Below are 25,560 nucleotides of genomic sequence, written 5' to 3'. Positions count from 1 at the left end.
CACACACACACACACACACACACACACACACACACACACACACACATATATGCATACATACATACATACAAATATTTCAAGCATGGGCAATAATGCCCTTCTAGCTTGCCAATATACCAAAATACTTGTTCCCATAATAAGTGTCCAGGCTGTTCTTAAAATGTCTAAACTTGTGCTTGCTGTAATATAATTTGGTAGTCTGCTCCATGCATCAGCTACTCTGTCAGAGAACCAATTAGTACACTTCTCATTCCTATAGCATCTTCTACATAGGTTGTCTAATGATTCTTTAGTACTTTTTGATAACCCCAAACATTCCCAGAGGTAGTGGTCCCTAAACGCTCTATATACCCGAATAAGATCTCCTCTTAGATATCTATAAGAGACACTGTACAAGTTCAGATATTTTAGTCTTTCATAATAACTTAAATTTTCACATCCATGGATGCTCTTGGTATATTTCTGCTGTACTCTTTCCAGTTTACTCATGCTTGGCTTCTTATAGGGTTTCCATATTGTTATTCCATACTCAAGTTTGGGTCTAATGTAACTAACAAACAATTACTTCATTATTTTTAATTTCTTATATCTTTTTATACAGCCTATAGTTCTATAACTATCATTAACTATCATTAACCAATTGGTTAATATTAGAAAAACTCATAGCTAAATCTTCCCATATACCCAGGTCCTTAAATGAGTCTACAGTTTCAATCACCGTGTGCTGTATTAAATATTCACCTTTCTCCCAAATCTCATATGCTTAGTTTTTGATGAATTTATCAGCATATTATTTTCCTGTGCCCAAATGGTTAATTTGGCCAAGTTATTTTGCAGACATGCCTTATCTATAACACTTGTAATCAGTTTAACAAATGCCAGGTCATCTGCGTATAGACTGTATAACACCTCAGATGAAAAAGTTAGGTCTGAAAGACACAATCTAAACAAATAAGGGCCTGGAACAGAGCCCTGTGGGACACTCTGACCATAACCAAGGATTTCACCTATCCAGTTGCTCTATGATACTTGCCATGTACTATTTGTAAACCATGCAGCTATCCATCTTATTAAGAGTACATCAATACTTAGTTGTACTAATTTATTGATCAGTGTTTTGTGTATGACCCTGTCAAATGCTGAAGTTAAGTCTATATAAATTGCATCACAACACAATTTTTCATTCATAGCTGTTATTATATTGTTATGGAACATCATATTACAGGTAGTAATAGATCTATTTTCAACATATGCATGCTGATGTAGGGTTTCAAGTCCCAATTTTCCAGTTCTGACAATAACATATCCAATATTACGTTCTCCATTAATTTTGCACAACATGAAAGCAGACTTAAGGTTCTGAATGATTCTGGATTTGTCCTACTCCCCTTTCCCTTAAAAATAAGTTTAATAAGCACGTCTCCAATCTTGAGGTAAGTTCTTGCTGAAGTGTTCTCAGGTCATTGTTACTAATTCTGTCTCTTGCCTTTGTTTTGTTTTGATCCAGTTTGCGGAGTTCTTCTTCAATATAATCTAATTTGATTCCAATATCTGGGGTTACCTGGATGTCACTAGGACAAGTTATCACCCCTTTTGTGGAGCCAAACTACTTTGCATAAGATTTAGTAAATATATCTATAATCTGCTGTGTCTGAGAATAAATTTTAGAATCTGCACACAGTTTATCAATTTGTGTGTCTTTAATCCTTCCACATCTTATGTAGCTATAAAAAGATTTCTTATTATGTTCAATATCTTTATATAAATTTTCTTCAAATGTTTTTGATTTTGTCTCACACTATACTTAATCTGTTTGTCCAGCTTGTTTATTTCAGTTTTCAAAGTTGTAGTTCGACATCTCTTCCATTTCTTATATTTTTGTCTCTCACCTTAGTCAGATATGTTGTTCTTATGGAAATATATCCCCCTGATGCTGTATGCCTAGATCCTGATGTTAAACATTTTTTTGACTTTTTGCATTCAAACAATTTCTCTTTCAAAACTTTCCACATTCCATCTGCAGTTTTCCCACTGACTACCTCACTCCAGTTAGTTTACATAGTGAATGTTTTGCTTCCATATAATCTGTAATTAACCTTCTGTGCATTGGCTTAGATTTTAGTTTGGCCAAATTATCTAGCAACAAATTAACCTCAACAACCCCATAATCGCTGCACATCAATGGTGGTAAAACTTGACTTGAAGTTACAGTAATTTCTCTGGAAACATAAACAATGTCTAGTATGTTCCGTCCCATATATATATATATATATATATATATATATATATATATATATATATATATATATTTGACAAACCTAGTATCGAGGAAATGTAGTTTTCCAGCCTTAAGGGTAGTAAACATTTTCCTTAAGGAAGAACAAACCAAAAAAAAAAGGAAAATAAGTTATACAGGAACATATGTGCCAAAATACACTGTTGTCATAAATACTAATGTAGGCCCCATGTTACATTCTTATTAAAAACAAGAAAACAGGATTCAAGCTGGTATCACTTGTTTAACCTACAGTTTATTAGGTAAAAACAAAAGGTGAGCACTTTCACTCTTGTCAGAGCTTCATCAGATCTAAGTTATACACATAAGTAACAACTAATACATACTCTTCAATTTACCAAATATAAAAAAGCAATGTAAATTACAATGAATGCAATAATCCAGGAGCACATGGACAGATGACAATCAATGACAGTGCATGGAATGGTGCTACATACCTAGTTTGCATTTTTGTTGTGATTGGTGCTGTTTACTCTAAGTACAAAATGTTTGTATAACTGGCTGTTAATCGATGTGACAAGTATAGTGACAAATGACAACATAAACATCTACTCCTGTGTTTATATTACTGTAGTAAATAATAATACAGCAGATGGTAGTGGGATTCACATTCGGGTAAAATACTGTGATGCTAGAGGGAGGAGCATGGTAAATATCTGAACTCAAAAAAAATTCTGCTGCTAAGGGCAGGGGTGTAATTAGGACTTAGTAACTATGTGTGAGCCTAGGAAGTATTTGAGAAAAAAGAATAAAGTAAATTACCTTGGGGTTGGGGCCAAGATAAGCCAAAAGTAAAATAAAAAACAAGTGTGAAGATGTGTGTGTGTGTGTGTGTGTGTGTGTGTGTGTGTGTGTGTGTGTGTGTGTGTGTGTGTGTGTGTGTGTGTGTGTGTGTGTGTGTGTGTGTGTGTGTGTGAAAATTCTCAGGCTCAGAGTACATAGGGGAGGGGAAATGGAAATAGTCAAGACAAACCCCTGGATTCATGAAGCTCGGCGCAAGGCCGGTGTAAGGCTTGCACCGGCCGTGCATCGTATATATGGAGTAGTAGCGCCATATGCATATTAATGAAGGCGTGCAACCGCCACAGCCACGTGCATAGGAAACGTACGCGAGTGCATGGGGCGTAACGAAGTTGCAGAGGGAGGCGTGTCAACGTTGGCTGTCAATGAACAACCTAAACTGCTGAATATTATAGTCCGCCTGCAGTAATAATCGCACCTATCAGTGTCTGTGGAGACTGAAACATATACAAAGCATACAAGATAGTCCCTGCGAACAGAAAATGAAGAAGCAAACACAAATGCACGATAGGGAATAACAGGTCCCTACCCTTGAACAAATGACAGAAAAACCATGTGCCCGTAGTCCAACGTAGTGTTGATAGCTATACCATGTGGAAGTGAAACATATCATATGCTAGGGTGCCGCCAGGAGGTATGTCCAGCCCAATGGAGAGGGTCACCAGCTGCCCATAATGTGAGGGAGGGTACATAGCTGTGCAGATGTGTCCATAACAAAATACTCGAGGAGAAATGTAGATATATGTAGTGACTGTATGTCCGAATCATATCCCACAAGGGATGTAATAGTCACATACAAAAGGTATGTCTGTATCCCACATAACAAATGTGATAGGGAATAGAATACACATGTAAACGAATCAGGAGCATAGAAACAGCTACAACAATAAGGACACATGTAGGCCGAAAGGAACAGTATGACCCGTACCATCGACTAAGAATGCCACCTGTTCCACTTTGCGAGCGACAGTACCGCTGCGGCCAGATGTGTCCTGACACAAGCTTGTAAACATGGCAAATGTGCAGAGATTATAGGACATAATTATCCCTAAGACGTCATGTAATAGTGGCATTAAACAGTTGTTCTCCACACGTATATTACATAAATGTCATAAGAAAAAGAATAAGCCACCAAAATGCTACAAGACTAAAGCTTAGATATAGGCAAGAGTTGTAAGTTCTATCTGCCGAACTGACCGTGGGTATGTGTCGGCATGTAAAATGTGTTGTGTCCACCGCAAATGTTACAGTGTGGCCAATTGAAAAGGTGGAAACAGTACTGTAGACTGTGGGGAGGCATTGTCCACAACAGTCGGATATGTGGAAGGAATAGCATGGACAGAGGAAAAGGTGCCATCCCCCCAATGAGTACAACAGGTCTGCAAAACCCGGGAGTCATCGGTAGAAGCCAAACTAGTATGTGACACAGCCGAACGGGTAGTACCCGGGTATACCAACTAAGTAATGAAAGTGAAGTATGGACTTGTACCTATGTGTGTGAGGTATAGCACGTGGGAAGCAAACATGGCAGGGTAGTCCACACAACCATAAAGGTACCTGACACCTGTAGGGCAGTCAATGTGCTACTCTGGCCGTGTCATGGCCCAACAACAAAAGTAGTGAGCTATCAGATGTGAGTAATTTGCATGTGAGGGGTGGATGGGTAATGGTAAAACCATAAAGGCGATACTGTGTCGTATGCAGAAAAGGTGAACCAGAGGTATAGGAGGGGGCAGCGGGTGAAGTGGACATAAACACAAACACATGGAGAAACAGCTGCAAGACAAGCAGACAGGCCATAGTGTAGAACACAATCCCACAAACATATGTATCATGTAAATGTGTGATCAAAATGTATAGATATGTCACCGTCACATACCCACAGGTTGGTCCTGATGGAACTGGCCATAACAAATGCAACACACCTGGCTGCATAATGGGCTACCCAGCATACCCTCCACATCACACAACCCCCCCCGTAACAGAACGTCCACCAAATCCACCCGTACGTGGCCCACTGGTTCGTTGCAGACACAGCTACACATACCGACCCCTACGCATATGTAGTAGGTATTGTCACCCTAGGCAGTGTCAGGATAGCAAACCATGTATTGCCTGCATGTTAAACCCCCTGCACATTTTCATAAAGCCAAAATACATTTCAATATCGTTTTTGTGTGGAATGGTCCAATTTCTGGAATATCCCTTACGGGATAAGTAACCTGTGTAAATAGTAGAATGGGTATGACGACAAGATGTCCAATCCTGTAGATATCTGGACACAAGTCAGAACATGAAGTAGAGGTCCAAGACACTGTCCAGACCTGAGTGGTCATGCATAACCTAGTACCCAGGATAAAACACCTTCCCGTGACGCACGTGTCCCCGCACAAATATGCGGGAGAATATATTGCACACTCGCATAGTGGCAAACGGCAGAAGGGTGAGGAAGACACCCAACATTAACAGGATAACCCTGATGAAGTGTGAGGGATACCTAGTGTGTGCCGGCGTGACCGACCATACCTGACAACCTGTGTGAGCTAGATATCTGGACAGAGCCATGAATACAAGTGAGACAAAGGTACAACAGCAGGTACAATATGCAAAGATAGCTGTTAGAAGTTATTCATGTATGTGCAGTCTGAGTACCTGGGAAGTCCACTGGGCGAAGAAGTGCCCAGTAACAGCGGAGGCCTGGGTAGAAAAGCTCCACAAGCAATACAAGGAAATAAAGGCTACATAATGTTAAAGGTAAAATACAAGAGTAAAAGGCATACAGTCAGGAAATACACATGCATAAAATGTGCATAATAAGACAGTGCAAATCCAGAGTTTTGTAGTGGTAATACAGAAATCTACAACAATGACATACTTGGAGTCAAGTGAGTGTCAGCTAAGTCTGGTTAAGCTGGAGGGTAGAGAGGAGCAGGAGTATGGAGAGCTCAGAGGAGTGAGATCCCTAGAATGTATAACAGGTGCAAGCAGGAATATATCCATGTGGATGGATAAACATAGATATATCATAGAATGACAGTTTGCACAATGGCATTAATGTCCGGAGTATGAAGTCTGAAACTCAACTGTCTGCCAGCACGTCCCGACATCTGTCTCTAATGCCGAGCTACTGCCGTGCTAGAACACAACAGCGTATTACAGAGGTTCGTACCATATCACTCAACTGTTCAGATATTCGCAGAATGACCAGAGTGTTGGCTCATATTGTTGTGTGCCTCCAACAATCTGCGTCTGTCCGGTAAATAGGTGTGGATTGACGTCACGAAATAATGAGGATTAAGTATAACACTCCACATCCCGCAGAAGAGTCATGATAATGCAAAACCTAGTATTCTATCAACGTTATAAGCTTGTAAGGAAACTAGTTAAAATGTGTCCCTCTTACTCTCCCCATCATGTAGGGTTTGCACAGATTTGTTGCTCAAAGAGGTTGAGAGGTATGGTCTGTACATATGTACAGTAACAACCCATGACATTTGTGTAATGTACAACTGCATACCTGTAGTCACATCATGTCCAAGAAAATAATCCCCATATGAATGAATACAGGTAATAGTCAAATGTGAATGGGAAACACCACCCCCCTCACCATGGAGTATGGACCATAACAACCCCACCCATAATATGTACAGCCAACAGAATAAACTCCTGATAGGTGCCCAAACACATGTGTCTATAAATACAGGTAAAATGTTCATAATAGGGAGAAGCTTCCTGTCCACATGCTTCATCTGACATTTGAACTCGGCCAGGGAAGTTCCGTTCACCAGGCGGACAAGCCTATACCCAGATCACTACATGAACACCCTGACAATCAGAAACGTGTATGTCATACGACTATATGCCCTCATGTTCTGCATATCCTCGGAGTGATTAACAATGCAGCTGGGGTCCACAGCAGTAGGCAATAGGGAATGTGTAATATGTAGTACCGCGTTTCTCACAGCAGGGGAATGGATGCCTGTGTTGTAAGTGAAGCGGTGAGGCATATGTTGATGTAGCTAAGTACTATGGGTATGCATATCAATGAGGCAGAACAGCAACAGAATACTGTTTCCGGCATCCGTCCAACGTGAATGCAGTCCCGGTTGACCTATGACCACTGCAGATATCCCTGTAAAGTGTAATGAATGCATTCGTGCTGTACACACAGTTAAATATGTAAAGGTGAACAGTGTGTTTCACACCAGTCCGTAAACTGGACTACAGATATGTAAGTGTTACAGTCAGAAGTATGAAAGGCCGCGCAAGCACACATATCTATTAAACAGATGTAACCCACAACATGTATATGCAAGTGCGCCTGTGCGTGTGTGATCTGCTCACAGCATAGTAAATGAATGCTGTTTCCCCCACGTTATATATACATGGCTCAAACCTGTTAACCCTGTAAAGTATGAAACCGGACAAAGCCATGCAAACTACTGGTACAAATAGGGACAATCCCCAGATATGTGCCAGAACAAACATTGAAAGTGGATAGAATAACGGGTGTGTCAGTAGCATGGATTCTCTGAAGGGTATGCAGTCATAACCTGAACTGCTTGCCAGTATTTCCCAACGTAAGTCTTTAATGAAATGCCACTAAATTGCCAGATAGACACAAGGTTATGAAAAACACACCGAAGATAAAGAGGCAACCAGCTGTACATTCTGTGACAATCTGTACAGTGGAAAGGTATGGTATGGATATAGATATATGTGTATACACATAATCCATAGACGTAAACCAAAGCAAATTATGAAATGAGGACTGTACATGTATATATGTATACATAACAAACATATGTCCCGTAGATATGACATATGTACATAAATAGGCCATGGCATAGCTATTATGGGTAGACAAACAGACATGCACGAAAGGTGAATAAACTGCTGCTTTCCAAACCATTGGCCAGAAAGTGACAGTCCAGCAAGTTCTACACTTTAAACACGAATATAGGTGTCCATTGCAGGACCCCAAAAATTGATCCATACGTAGTGTCAACCGTCATTGATGCAAAAGAAGTGACCTCAGCAAATACGATATAGCTGTACATGCAACAGTAGCAGGTGCAAGGGTAATAACACATGTGTCGATAGAATGTATGATGTACAAACTGATATCCGGAGTGGGGAGTGCTTATAAGTGTCTCCACACTTTAGTACCGCTCACATTAAACATGTGTAATGGGTACTGTGGAGGGGTGTCAGGTATGGGAATCATGGGTATGCAGAAATGGGCCTAGGTGTTGTTTGGCACAGATTTATTAGGTCCGCCCCGTGGGAGTGATGTGGGTATAGCACACGCCTATATTCTCAATAATGGGGCAAACCATCCACTGGATATTGCGTAAACCATTGTGGGAATATGCAGGGACCTATATCAGTGTCATGTAGGCGATTATCATGGATGGACATGCATATGACCAAGATGGTAACCATACCTGGCAAACTGTCAGAATAAGACAGCTGCACTAAGGCATAGTACATGAAATACAAATAGGGACTATATTAGATATATCCCAGACAAAGTCAGAGCGTTGATAGAATACTGGCGTAGTCAGGAATATGAATGTTATGAGTGTTACTAATCATGACATAGAAATGTCAGTCACTATTATCTAACCGCACAGTTCGTAATGCCTTGCCAGTAATTTACCAGAAAGGCACATTATTATGACAAATGTAACAAGAGCAAAGGTCAAACATCAGGGCGTTTACCCATAATGTGTACAGGTGAGAGGTATGAAGGTAACCTGTCCAAAATACATGTACAGAACTAGTGATACTAGGTGGACAGGTGAGAAGAAAGACGTCAGGACAAATGACAAAACATGTACAAGTCATAAGCATGTACTTCGACAAATGTGAATGACAACGTATGCCCTGTGAAAGTCAATGTGGAAGGTTAATAGACTCAAAAGAAATGTGTCCCTCAGGGTGTCATGCAGAGTCACCGTTACAATGTCCAGTCCCCCATACACGTACGTGAGCTCTGCCACTGATGGAAAGCGCAAATACCGGCGTACACATAAGGTACATGATAGAATAATTAGTGTGGATAAGCACCTGTTGGCCTTTGTGAGGAATACAACCCTCTGGGTGGGTGTGTCCTGCAATATAAATGTAATGGCATCTGGCCTGTGATGCTGCCATACAGTGTGTGTATATTGGTGTCAGAAAATTGATATCTTGTATCAGACACATACTCCGCAACTGTACAGATTTACGCAGAATGTGCAGAGTTTTGCCTCATATGTTTGGTGTGTTCCTCTTAAAATCAGTACCATTCTGGCAAATTCCTGAGAACTGAAGTCATTAAATAATGACAAACATGTGAGTGTAAGACACCAAATCTGTCAGAAAAGTCATACTAATGCAAAACCTATTATTGTGTCAACTATCTACGTTTGTAAGAGCAATATTTAAAATCTGCCCCTATGTGTCCCACTATCAGTTAAGGCTTTGTCCAGATGTTTGCTCTAGGAGGTTGAGTGGTATGATCAGAAACAGATACATGTGTGAGGAAACAGCATTATCGACTGCAAGATAACTCAGAAGGTATGAAAAGCGCTGCAGTAGGACGTTCAGTAATGTCCGCAGGTATGTGCTGACATGTCAAATGACACAGCAGTCTACATGAAGTACCTATAGGGCTGTCACCTTTACAAATGATGATAGTGGGACATACCCACAGCCATGCACACAGCACAAATAGACATACACACAGCAAAACTAGGCCATGATACATGAAGCCTCCGGCGTGTACGAGTAGAGTGAGAGTACAGCAAGGATAGATGTCTGCCAAGCTATACAGCAAATGCCTGTAAGGGCGTGTAACACCGCCCATAACACGAACGTTGCACGGACAATGTTGGGATTTGCAACATACCCCATTGGTATGTGAAAGCTATGCAAATATGCGATACATGAAACAGTCAGCTGTCCATGCAAGAGCAGAGTTATGTGCAGAAATTTTATATATATATATATATATATATATATATATATATAGATACAGACATACACACACAGACACACACACACACACACACACACACACACACACACACACACACACACACACACACACACGTGGCAGGGTTGTGAGCAGAACACGAACGTAACCACTGTACCACACAACAGCATTACGTAGTGACAGAACGTGCAACCGTGATTAGTAGATCACAGCAATCACACAGGCATACGTCTAGCCTGTAGACAGCGGCATCAAAGGCAAAGACGCCGCACAGATGTTATGGTGAGTGAATACTGTAAAAGCAATGTACTGTTGTCATGCAGCTGGAAACACACACACACACACTTGGCAGGGCTGGGAGTCGAACATACACCTAACTACCCTATCACACTACAGCATGACGCATTTACAGAACGCGCAACCGAGATTACTAAACACAGCAGTCCCACAGGCATTCTTCTAGGCGCGTGTCGACATCCGCAAAGGCAAAGACGTCAGCAGGATATATCTGTGGTGTGAAGCATCTAAAAGCATAACCTGAGTCTCCAGGCAGATGGGAGCATGCACGCACATGCACACACACACACACACACACACACACACACACACACACACACACACACACACACACACACACTTGGCAGGGCTGGGAGTCAAACATACACCTAACTACCCTATCACACTACAGCATGATGCATTTACAGAACACGCTACCGAGATTACTAAACACAGCAGTCCCACAGGCATTCTTCTAGGCGCGTGTCGACATCCGCAAAGGCAAAGACGTCAGCAGGATATATCTGTGGTGTGAAGTGTCTAAAAGCATAACCTGAGTCCCCAGGCGGACGGGAGCATGCGCACACACACACACACACACACACACACACACACACACACACACACACACACACACACACACACACACACACACACACACACACTTGGCAGGGTTGGGAGTCGAACATACACCTAACTACCCTATCACACTATAGCATGACGCATTTACAGAATGTGCTACCGAGATTACTAAACACAGCAGTCCCACAGGCATTCTTCTAGGCGCGTGTCATCATCCGCAAATGCCAGGACGCCAGCAGGGATTGTATAGAGAGTGTATGATCAGACATAGTACCACGGTAGACGTACACAAACACATGGCAGTGGTGTACTCGGGGCAGCTATACATGTATGGAGCACTACAACAACAATGCATAGACACAGTACGCACCACAGACAGTACACTCTTCAAGATAGTCACCCAGTGTGTACTCAGTAGGCATCCATCCTGATGTTGAATACGGAAATCTGTTGCCTGGATGACCACCATGGCAATACAGGATGTCAACGGCCATGCCCATGCACAGAGGGACATCACCGACACAAGGTGTCACTGGCCATGGCCGCACACCTGGTAATATATGTCAGTTCGGACTGTACTGTGTGTCGATCTACACAACGGCATACTGGGCATGCACCACACTTAGCTGTTGCAAAGGGCTGTCTTGCATGCAGATGGAGTGTAAACACGGAAGGTCTCAGTTTGGACTGTACCATGTGTCCATCTACACAACTGCGTACATGGACTGTACTGTGTGTCCATCTACACAACAGCATACTGGGCAGGCTCACACACTTAGCTGTTGCAAAGGGCTGTCGTGCATGCAGATGGAGTGTACACACAGAAGGGCACAGTACAGAAGGGCACAGTAAGGTATAACTGTCCTCACGCACAGGGCGGTCACACACATGCAGTGACCTGTACACACTCAGCTGCCATCACAGCTGTCACAGGTGCAGGTCACACACGTACACACTGCAGTGTACACTGTAGCTGTCAAGTCATCACCATGTCATTGGTGCAGCAATACACAGCCTTACAGTACCACAACACCATGTGACACATGACCACTGGGCTGTACAGAGGTGTACACCAGCTATGCAGAGTACACATGTACCGACAGGGATCCAACAAGTGTTATGCATTGCAACAATACCAGTATACATGAACAGGTCAGCTCAAGACATACCACGGCCTTTACACAGCTGTGACACATGACTGTTGCTGTACACCAATGAACACACGTCTGGATATGTCATGCATGTGATTGTGTGGATGTGTGCATGGACTGCACACACAACACATACATACATAGCATAGCCGTTGATGTACCCCGTGCATAACAGTGGCCTAAGCAATGCTACGCACGCAAATGGAAGGTGGGTCCATGTCTGTTGAATGCTCACACTACAGGGGGTAGCAATGTTGACCGGGACACATACCCTTGTACTGGTCGCCTGTGACATCCGTGATATCATACTACAGTCCATGTGTTATGTATGTCAACACACATGTCCAACAATAGCAATGCATACAAACATGGCAACAGGAGACACATGTGACATCTGTACTGTGCATGCAGCAACCATGCATGTGCAGTGGCCGATGTCCGTAACATAGTTGCACCTAACTACGACATGCAGTCACAATGCAGCCCCATCATTGACACCTGTATACTGTGACATACAAACAGCACGTATGGAGGGATGTGTGTACATAAAGTGGTGAACCACCTGTGTAGATGTATGTGTGCAGGGGGTGGCTCACAGTTGTGTCACACACCATTCTATTATGCCATGTGCAAACAGTACGCTATGTCACTGTTACGTGACGGTGCTGACATAATGCATACACAGCGGTCAGGTGTTACCAGCTATATGTCACATGGCACCTGTAACACCTACAACCTCCCGTGTGCATATAGCAGCACAATTACCAGACATAGCGTTGGTATGCATAATGCAATCAATACCGCTGCATGTCTATCAAACGTGTCATCATATGGCAGGTGTATCATTCCCAGCAATGCCATGTGTGTCCGAATGTGTGACCAGAGATGCCAAATATCGTGGGGATTATGTCCCAGTTGTTACACATCCCTATACACCGTTGTAGAGATCTGTACATATGTCAGTGTGGGAAGCATGACGTCGGCTGGTGTGGTGCATCACACAAGTCGGCTGTCCGTATACACATGTGTGGTCACCACAGTGTGTGTGTGTATGTATGTATGTCTGGTGCTTGGTGAGAGGGTGTATGCAAATATACAGTGAGAAATGATCACTAACCCCACGTGGTGACTAACCCATAGTGGTGATGCAGTGCAGTACCCTGTTGATGCCATAGGTCCCAGCCATACTGGCTACCTGTGCATGTCCCTTCTCTGTGACACATCGTGTGGGTGCATAGTACTGTGAGGGTGATGACCACATAGGCAAGGGTCCCCACCCCAACACTATGGGGTGTGCATTATAGTGGTGTACACCCCGTGAATGTGGCCATGTTCCCATACTGTTACAGGGTCCTACTGCTGCACAGTGTGGCCTCCAGCTACCAAGTGACACCTCACATCATCATTGGCCAGACCGCTGTGTACAACCCCTGCACCATGTCACCATACCTGTAATGTGTACTGCTATATATGTCACATCTCTGTCCACTGTAGCCTGTGCCACTGACCACATGCATCAGGTGCAGTATATGTGCGGACATCTGTGTCATGTTGGTGTTTCCAACAGTCAGGCTGAGGGTACATGTAGCATGCTGATATTGCCAGATGTGCCTGTGAGTAATCCACAGTTACACGAGGGGTACTGCAAACACTGCTACCTGTAGGCACATGCAAGTACACCATAGGAGGGAACCAGGGTAGCACAACCAACATGGTGCTACAGATGTAACCGAGACACATACCATGAACACATCACAAAAATGCACCTGAACTACATGGTATGACCGGTACATGTCGACAGTACACAACCTATGTCACATACACATCTCTCAGTATTCACACACAACCACTGCAACATACACATACCTCACTATGCATACACAGGTAATATTACATACACCTCTCACTATTCTGTTCACCCTGTGCATCAGAATATTTGAGCATGTCCCTGCACCGATGGTGTGGATGACAGGGATGCGGCACAGGCTTCATCATATGCATAGGGTGATATGTTTGCCAGGGGCATAGGCTGCACCAATGGATGACATCATGTGTGTGTGTAAGGGCCGGTGATTTGATTGGACATGTCTGTTCAGAATGCATGTGGATGTTGTGGAGCCCTACAGTTGTGTTTGCTGTGTGCGTGCATGTGTGTACACAGTTCTGCCATTTGTGAGGCCTACACGGGGTATAATTGACAGCTCCAGATTGTACAGACCAGGTTGTACAGCTCACTGTGTCCGTCCACGGCCACGTGACCAGTGCCTGCCTTGGGTTGCACGGGCACTACCAGGTGGAGGTACAGATTGGCTACTGTCCGATGACACATGTCCGCTGGAATTGTGTCCCCACTGAGAATGTCCAGGGCCACGTCCACGTGGCCTGCTGTGTCCTGGTGTGGACAGCGCAGCACCAGCTGCACTGCTACTGCTACCGGCACTATGGGAGCAGGCATGTGAGGTGGCACGCTCACGTCGACCTACACTAGGTGGTGTTGCTGGCCTACATCCACGTGGCCTATGCCTCACTCCTACCAGATGTTCCAGCACAGACAGCTCACGCTCGCGGATTGCCATGCCACGGTCAAGGATTCCGACCATGTCACCCAATCGCCTATCCAGAACATCAGCAATCTGCTGTTGAGCATTTGCCAATGCCTGGATATTGTCATTTAGGGTACGGATAGCAGCCCTCTGCAGCCTCTGCCCTTGTCTGTTCTGCCATTCAGCACATGCCTGTGCCGCCATTACAGTCTGGAACAAGTGTCTGGTGATACCAGCTGCTGCGCTCTGTCCTGCAGGTGCATGTCTGCCAGAGGTCCTACTACGGGCAGCACCAGCCACATGCCTGTGTGGCACATCTGCAGTCATTACACTGACACCATGGTGTGTAGACACACCTTCTGTAGCCACGACACGTTCCTGTTCCACACTAACAGATGCTGACTGTCCTTCCTCTATGGCCACTGGTGATGCGGTATGTGTTGGCAGCAGAACTGTGTGCAGGGAAGAGGGGGACATAGCTGGGATGGTAACCATTGCCACAGATTCAGCCCCTGACAACCCTGCCTGTACCTCATACATATGTTCATCACCACTAGTATCTGTGGGGACACTAACATCAGATGGACCGCAGGAGGGTAATGCACCTACATCACCTGTGAATGCAAAGAAATACTGTAAAGTACAATAGACACAGACACACACAGACACACACACACACACACACACACACACACACACACACACACACACACACACACACACACACACACACACACAGACACACACACACAGACACACAGACACACAGACACACAGACACACAGACACACACACACACACACACACACACACACACACACACACACACACACACACACACACACACACACACACACACACACACACACACACACACACACACAGACACACCATGCATGTGATTTGACAGATGGCATGCAGCATGCCTGTGATATAGAAGAGGGCATGCAACTCAGACATTAATAGGGTTAGTAAGCATACCTCCCTGGGGTGCACACTACAGCAAGCAAGTGTCATATCAGTAGCCATGCAGTTCACACAATCATGGTAGTATGCATGCATCCCCATGATACACCATGTGGCCCAGAACAGGATAACAGTACACATGGCTGACGTGACCTTGACATGTAATCTGCTGACATGTGCATTAACATGCATACATGTCTGACACAATGGTGTCCTGACACATGTACAGCATCATAATGGGCTTCACATTGCAGTGTTGTCTGTATGCCCTACAGATAGAATGCATGTTTAGCAAATGTGCATGAGCATGGGAGGGTAGTGTGAGCCGTCTACATTGCTATACAGTGTGAAGTACAGACACTGTGCCATTGCATGGCATCATGAGGCATCTATATTGCTGTAGAATGCATAATATGTACACATTGCATAGCCATAACTGCATGCTATGACACAGTCATGATGTTCAACAGATCGTATATGGTAGACTTCAGTGACACCTCCAGTAGCTGTGCACAGGCTTTTAGGATGTCCAGTGTACCACATCAACTGTATAATCGGTCAACTAAGGCTATAATTGGACCATGTGTGGACAATGTGCAACAGGGTGTATACACATCCCATCTACTGTGTGGCTACATGTCTCTGGCCATCCCCCATGGCCATGTGTGCACATGTGTTGGCCAAATGTGTGTGATGGCCATCTATCTCACATGTCTGTGTTGTCCCATATGACATACACCCATAGATGTCAGATATGTCACAATCCACAGGGCTATGCAGACAACGGGTTGTATGTTTGGTATGTGGGGTATAGGTCATGCGATAGTGTGACAATATTGCAGACAAAACACTACATGTCTGGGACATGTCAGGTGGCACATCACAATGTGTGCACCCAATGCAGGGGCATATGACACAATGGTGACACCTGTGGGCTGCCCATACATGTTGTTCCAATGCATACTACATATGCCTCCATTGTAGAACACCTCCACCATTGTATGCACAGCTGACCACACATGTTGCAATGACAAGTACTGTGGTTTCAAGTCGGTGTATCATTTCGTTTGTATATATTGCACATGGGTGGCCTGTGTGAATGATGGGTGATGCGACCTGTACATCGTGACTGGAACAAACATCAAGTGTGCAAGTGTTAACTGGCCACATGGCAAATAGATCTAACACTGTAACATGCCTGATACTGATGACAGTCTTACCTGCAATGGACTCATGTCTGTGCGGCACGCCAGAGGTACCTGTATAGGGGTGACACAGCAGTATGAACATTATCCATGACTGTATGACAGCCACAGGGTGCACTGTGCATGTTAACACATTCACCTGTGTAATAGCATATAGTATGCACATGTGTGCATACACAGAGTAGCATACTGTAGTATGCAGCATGTGTGTCCACATACCTTGCATATGTTGTTACTTTACATAATGTACAGTGACACATGCAACTAAATGGGATATAATAGCCATATGTGCAGTACTGACTTACCAGGCAACTCCAGGCTCATTGGTTGGGAGACACCCACCTCCACGATGGCAGCTAGTGTTTGTGGATGCTGTTCCCTGGGTGTCCCCAGACTGGCCAGTAGCTCCTCGGTGTGTGTGAGTGGGGGCTGGGTTGGTGGCCCACCACCTGTTCCACCTTGTTCCCTGGCGATTGCAGTGGCACGCTGTTTTGCATGTATCAAGTCCGTGCAGTGTCTGTGCACCTGCTGGTAGGTGCGGTTATGACCACCCACATCGTTCACCCTCCTGCGTAGATCCTGCCACAGGTCATCCCGCTGTTGGGCATGGTGTGGCACATGGCTGAACAACAAGTCATAGTTCTCATGGAGCTGTGGGATGAGGACATCATCCTCCTGGTGGCTGTATGCTGGAAGGCGTGTACGGGGCATTATCTGTAAGACATAATGATGGTGACAGGTCACAGTTTCAGAGATGTACAGAGATACTGCTGCACATACGTTTCTATGACATCTACTACATCTGCACAGTTATCTTTGCAAAGCATCATGACACTGACACGACTGACGTGTTTGTGTCACACACATGTCACACCCATTATGCATTGGATATCATCACCATATATGTGTGTCACCTCATTACAGTGTTCATACTCCATGTGAATGCTGTCTTGCTGTGGGCATGTCTATTTGCCTGCACTTGTGTTCTTACCTATCTGCACATGCCTGGATGTGTCCACGGTAATGCTGTTGACCTTGATGCTGTGTATATGTCACATATCAACACAGACACAGCTGTAATGGACTTGAGCAGTGACAATGCACACATACGCATGGACACCTGTACATGCATGTGTTTTGCCATATACATCTACACAGCACTGTACAACTGTTCAACATCCTGCCACGGATCGCCTGTGTTGCACATGGGATAGACATGGGGCAATGGCTAGTCAGACGTCATTCGCAGGGATGGTTGTCAACCACAGAATGTGTGGGCAAGGTTTCCAAGCTGTAACAGACAGCCATTATGCCACCGCAAGGTGCATCAGTGCCACATTACTGATCCAGTCAGTTGATAGTACATCTACCACGCGGCCATCACACCATGTATGACTGGGATGACATGTGCAGCTTTGATGGACAGGGTTGCATGGTATGGTGGGAGTATGTCACATATATGCCACAGGGATCTGTCCAGCCTGTGGCGATCCTAGTATTAGGACGGTGGCTGTCCATGACATATGTCTTACAGATCAGGATATGGACATGTAGCATGTCCATCATCATGGTGTAGCAAATGTCTTTCTGCAAGGTAGACAGCATGCTGCATAGTGGAGGTGAGGATTGTGAAGGCTGGTATCGCCCATCCACGCATGGCCATTACCTCTTAAAGGTGGTATGTGATCCAATATTGGTCACCACAGTGCTGTATATGCCTGTCCAGTGATCTCCGTGCTCATGGATGGCACCCTGACATGACATGGGTACCTCATATGACTACCTAAGGGGCCTGGAGACGTCACCAAGTTGGGGGGTGCACTGCACAGCACCATCCCTTACACAGTGTCCATAATGTTGACCACAGCCTAGGTAGTAGTTAATGGGTACAGGGATGTTCACCTAGCGGTGACAATGCTGGTATCATCCATCAGACTGTGCACATATGTCACACACCTCACCCACACAGCCCATTCTGTATGTTGTTCACAACACTGACACAGCTATACTCATAGGTCATGGCCATTCACAGCCTTACATACACAGATGCCTAACATTTGTTTGTGTGGTATGGGCTACAATGAGGGTGGAGTTAAACACATTAACCCTGTTCTACTGTAGCTGGCACTGGTGTGATATGCACATGTCACTCTTGCACCTTTTGTAGTTGTGAGCCTGTCAACAGGCCACTGGTGGAACATTCCTGTGACATACAAAGGTATTTGTAATCAAACATCCGTGCTGTCTTGTACATCTGTACTGCTAACATCTACAGTGATAATGGTTCATGGACATGCACACCATACTCAGCAGGGTTATAGTGCGGTGCCACCCATAATGACTGTCATCACCACTTGTGGGTTGATATTATCCAACACCCTATCTGTATTGTATGGTCATGCTAGGCACTTGTTCAGAACTTGTGAGCATGTCATGAGCTACTGATTAATATAGCACCCATTCCACACCATTTCCCACAGGTACACTGGCTGTCCTACACTTCCCAGCTTGCTTATGGTACAACAGCTGTTGTACACACGTAACGCACATATCCTGTGGGACATGGTTGTATATACAGGCATGTCCAAGTGTCACGTACCAGTGCTACTGCCTGTCTATATGATGGATATGTCGTACATGTGGCAACAGAGCAATTGTCTCATGTACACATTCAATGCTCACCTCCCAACATACGACACTACAGCCTGTGGGAGATGCACTTCTGCAGCTGTGCTGGGGGCATAGCTCTCAAGTGTACCTCATTACGAGGAACGTACCTCACTTGGGGTCTTAAAATGTGCATGTTCCTCAAGGTTCCACATTGAAAGGGTCTGTCACACATTCATTGTTGGAAATTGTTTAACTGCTAGCCATGGCTAAATAGATGGGAATCATATTAATTCATTAGAATATCTTTTTTATACGTAAAACCAGCCTATTTTAGCCATCATATGCCCTTCCTAGTTGAAGCTGTTAGTAAGCCAGTAGTAAGTGTTCCACGTTTTGCCCATTTGTCACACATTATGAGGGCTAATGTTCCTCATTTTGGGGACAGGAGGTTGACAGCTATGGCTGGGGGTAATGCTGTCACCAACCCTGACTGCACCTGACAGTCATGTGGGGATGTGTAACATTCGCAACACACCCCACGCATCACATAGTCTCACATGATCTCCACCAAAGGCCACACCTACGAGGACAACTTGTGCAGTACGTCTCCATACTCTGTGTAGGCACCAGAGGTAGCCCCCATCATGGAAAACAACATCACCAGTTTATAGCCCACAGACTCATGTGTGCCCATCACATACAGCCAATAGGGAGTTATAACATTCACAACACACCAGTCATAGGTGACACTATAGGGAGTCACACTGCAGTTCTACACAGCAGGCTACACTAGGCGATAGTCGCTTACATCTTGCTGTCGGGTAAATGGTTCTGCAACATAACCTATGCACCCATGCCACACCTCACCAGGTACGATGTGACTGTCATTCTCCATGTTAGTGTGATTGCCCTGAGATGCCACTTCACAGACTACGTGTGCAGGGACATGCAATAGCTCACCAGTCTTATAGCCCTGAGCATGTGGGCCAAGCCCTGGGGAGCATTATGCATTCATCCAGACACGATACCACTGTATAACGACCGACTGTGTCACTTCAACAGTTGCCTGTGCTCCTATTGTCATTCCACAGGCATCTGGTATCTGTCCGCTTTGACTGACCTGGTCAAACATAATGCTGTGGCACAGATGACTTGCACCTGTCAGCCCTGGGAGTACAGCTCACATGTAAGGCTCTTGCTGCTTCTATACTGCTTGTCTTGCACAGTTTCCAATAACAATCACCGGCAGACCGGAACTGGCAAGCACGACATGGGGTCATGTGACACAATGCTTGCATCTTCCTCTGTGACGCACGCAGGCAAGGCACACCTTATAATGCACCACTCCAATATCTCTGCAGTGACTGGGACCTGCCTCTAGGCTCTGCAGAGCACACCTGCAATGACAGGTTATAGACAGACCATACCTTTCAGGCACATACCTGGACCAGCACACCCACAGCTGAGGGGTTCCCATATCCCACTATGTTGTGCACACATCCTGGCTAGTTACTTAGCACAATGCATCAGAGGTGCTCCACGTGCAACTAACTGTGTCCGGGACCGCTATACACATTGTAACAAGCTACAGATTCAATATCATACCCCACGGTTAACATACCTCATTTGTTGGTATATTGGACAGTGGGGCTCAGACAGCTACTACTGATGTGTGACTGACACTACCCCACACTTAACTGGGATAGCCACTCATGTACCGACACATCCATGAGTCATAACCTCCACTCTGCTGGATCAACCCATACACACCACCTCCAAGACCAAAATTAACCTTGACATGAACACTACCACCATGTGACTGGTGTTACACACCTGGGGTTATCCCTCATTGGTGGATTCGAACATATGCTAATCAACCTTGTTAGCCACATCCCGGCACCACACCCATCGCAGCATACACAGTACATGAGTACTACAACACCTACTACAGACATCTTCTGACAGCGGTTGTTAACGTCATGACACCCGTGCAGATGGACGATGCACATACAAATGCTGAAACATACCCCAGTGCACTTCATTAGCATGTACACAACTGCATGGATCATGCTATTCCACACAGAGCCATGATGGTACACACCAGATAACAGACGCCACTCTGGTGGTCATGTTCCATGGACATATGATGTACAACAACAGGTGTAGGCTGTTGCACAATGGTGTACATTCCCATGGGTGGGGTAGCTCACTGGTCAGCCTTGGTAGGGCCACAGGATCCCTCATCACATACTCCAAGACTAGTTATGTAAACATTACTGCGACACATTCCGGGGTGTACCACCAGGCATTATGGTGGTATGTCAGTAGTCGATGGCAACACCCACATCTGCTGTCACATACAACAGTCACTCAGGAACATTACAGACCCAGGTGATGTTGGCAACATGCTGGAGGATGGATTCAATGCTAACATTACACCCTCTCACTCACTACAGGGCCACAATCCATACATGAACATTGTGGTGTCCCTGTGGTCACACCTACACAGTACTAACCTGCACTCTATATGTCCTGGGACACTGGCCCCATGTCACCTTCCAACGTCCCAGGCTGTGATGTCCACAAACCTCTGAATGACATGTCTCCCCACTAGGCCACCATATTCAGTAATAGCCTTGTTTCAGACATTGTAGCCCCTGAATTGCACACAGCAGCATTTATCACACTACACACAGGTGGCACCACAATGCACGAGTGGGACTATAGTCCTACACACCTGACTGGACTGTTCTGCATGGCTATGGGGCACATCATCAAGGACGTCATTCACAGAGACATTGTTGGGCTCCCGTCCTTTGATGCCACCCGGGTTGGGCTTGTTAGGGCCAGAGCATGGCCCCTACACCTGTTGGACTCCTTTCATACAGTTACCAGGGCAGTTGCTGATGGTACGGGAGTCCACACATCCTACATTGTCCTCTCATTGCCTTTCAGCACCATTCTCCATTCTGGTATTGACAACATACACATCCACCTGCACATCATACCCTATGTCTCAGGATGTTATGTAATGTGGCTCATGGACAGGACACACACAGTGAGGCCAGCATACCATAGTACCTACTGCATGTCAGTTACATTTGGCATACCACAGTCCTCAGTCATAGGGCCCCTCATGTTCAGTATATGCTTCCCTGCGGTACAGGCAAGCACAGGGGACTTTCCCTGCCTAGCTTTACAAACCCCTGCATACAAAGCACCATGATTGCTCCACCAGCTGATACTGACTCCATCCATATGGGTGTCACTGTGACAGATACCTGATATGACTATCATGGCGTCAAGCTGCATGACACAAGGTGCATGAACATCACCTTTGCATTACACCATTCACCCACTGACTATCACATGGGTGGTAGTCCTCTACATACATATCACATTGTGCATGTTTGCAGTACACACATATGTCGCACCCACTCCTGTGGTTACCATATTGCCACTGTGGCGTGGATATCCTTCTACATGGCCACACTTATCTGTACTGGGTGTGTAGCTGGTACATAGGCACCCATTGTACCTCTGAACTCAAGACTTCTACACACATTCAAGGGTACACCACCCCATTTAGGGTGTACCTTACACAACAGCTACAGCTTTACATACCACAACATTAACACGCCATGACGTTTACTGAGCTCCGACAGTTTAAGTATGCGGCTGCACTACGGACACCACATCTGTACACATTTGCATACTACATACTCAGGGGTGACCTCTGCTGATCAGACAGGGCCCATGTCCACAACATTATTAATGGATATACTCCTCATACGCAACATAAGCAAAAGCCACTGTGAGCAACATGCTCATGGATATGTGCACACACGCCACAATGAGTGGGATGTGCTTGAGGGTTGCATTTCCAAACTGGACACTCACCATGCTTTGGAACATGAGTCCTATGTACATCACGCAGGGACACTCAGTAGCACTGTTCATGTGATACTTCCCTTGGTGGTTGGGAGACACATGTAGGCCTGGGATCACTGCAGTGGCTGTACTGTGCAGAGGTGCAGGTGACACATTGCTCTGCTGTTCACAGGACACTACCATAGAGAGGTGCCACTGGTGTGAACACTGTAGTTGTGCTTACACATGGACTTGCCAGACTGCATAGTACCCCACTATGCACCTGTGAAGCTATTACATGTCCTTTGTGCATGGTTACTTGGTAGCCCTTCCATTTAGATTAGCTATCATGCTATTACAATGTCCCATGCCTACAAGCCATATGTATCCTGTTATTGTACATGCCAATAGACGATACCTTTGGTATGCATGATATCCCTGTTATGCTGTGTAGAATATCTGTCATATCTACCTACAATACTATACATTACACATATTTCACATAGTATCCCATAATACAAAGCATACTTGCACAGCAGGACCACCTTAGATATGTCATTGACGTTATATGCCCATACACATGCGTGCTGTGACAGTATATCAACATATACTATCCCCTGCTATGGCACGTACTTGTTGGACATACCCTACCACTGACGGCGGGTTGTATGAAATTGTTCTGTTTAAAGTCCTCATGTAGCATCCCTTGTGGTGTCTGTGATGTGTACCTTGTGGCCCACTGCTGGACGCACAGTTTCTACAAGTGTTAGTATGCTCAGCAAGACATCACTACATAAATACCTTTTCCCACTTTATGCATTGCGGACACGTTTAATTAATGCAAACCAGGCTATACATACAGTAAAACTAATTAATACAGATCATGCTATACATAACCTTACATATCGGGTGTTCTACATACCTTGTTATCGTTACGGCGTTTCGTCTCTATCTCTCTCACAGTGTTTCAATTGGTATTCGGTATGAGCATACGGTTTGAATGTCTGGCAAGTCATCCTTATATACGTCGATACCTGTAACATGTGGTTTCATCCTGCCAATTGGTGTTCCTGAGTGACTAATTACTTGCATATCAGCTGTGCAGCTACTCCATTCGCCAATTACTCGGCAACAGTGGGGTATAATTGAATTCTCCACTTGGGCATTGCCTATTTGCTCTACCTTCTGGGAGATGGCCTGTATTGTGTTTTGTTATGTGTAATTGCAACTGCTATGCATGGAGACAAGTATACTTTGGATTCATGTCCCCCGTGGATTGTGTGTGACAGCTAGAGTATGTGGTTCGACATGCGGGTGTACCTGTCATCCCAACATCTGATAACGGACTATTGCAAACAAAAACCTGTAACATGGCTGTTTGTTCCATTATACAACGCCTGCAATTTTGCATGACGCCTTTAATTGTGTCTCTCACACGGTATGTTGAGGGTTCTGCAGATGTAATTGACTGGATGTTTGTGCTGCTATTACAGTCTGTATTGCTTTAGTTTCTGGTGTGGGGGATGTCGGTGGGTGTACGTAGCATATACAGGTTTGTGGGGCTTGCATTTCTACATATTCCATATATATGTGTGTGGGCTCCGTCCCTAATTAGAGAGCTAACAGTTAGTAGACTTATGTTACGGGATTGTACATTGGGCCATTGTTAATTGGTTTCTATATCGTCTGCAGGTGAGGTTGATACTTATATACCTCCAGAATTGCAGCGATATATCAAGGGATATGTGTAAGTGACAGCTATCCCTTGTATTTCTGTCCCAGATATTTGCAGTCATTGCGGTTGTGTTGGTAAAAGAACCTGTTTGCCATGGGTTGCCACCTTTTCATATGGTCATTGTTGGACAGTTGCGGGACACACAGCGGTGTTTACAGGCCAACACATAGCCATGGTTAGTACACAGGTTAGCACATACTTTTATCCTCAATACATACCTATTGTTGTGGGACTTTGGCTACTTATCATATTGCATGTAACATTTACATTTCTTACATACAGGCATAACTATTAAATACGACTATTACATTATATATGGGACATATTAATGTCCTAAAATCTCGGACATTTGCCCTTTGTACTGTTTTATGTCAGGACACACCTGCCCAGGGTGGGGCTGTCCTTCCTACTGTGGGACAGGTGGTAACCGTATGCCTACGGCTAGCTATACCCACACCTACCGTACTGATCTACCTCTGACTTGGCACTAACAGACACATGTTGTGGACACACACACACATTACAGTCACACGGAGATGCACA

The sequence above is a fragment of the Protopterus annectens genome, chromosome 14.part0, assembly GCF_019279795.1.
Source record: "Protopterus annectens isolate FY-2018-M chromosome 14.part0, PAN1.0, whole genome shotgun sequence".
Taxonomy (NCBI): Eukaryota; Metazoa; Chordata; order Ceratodontiformes; family Protopteridae; genus Protopterus; species Protopterus annectens.
This window is presented reverse-complemented; position numbering follows the sequence as displayed.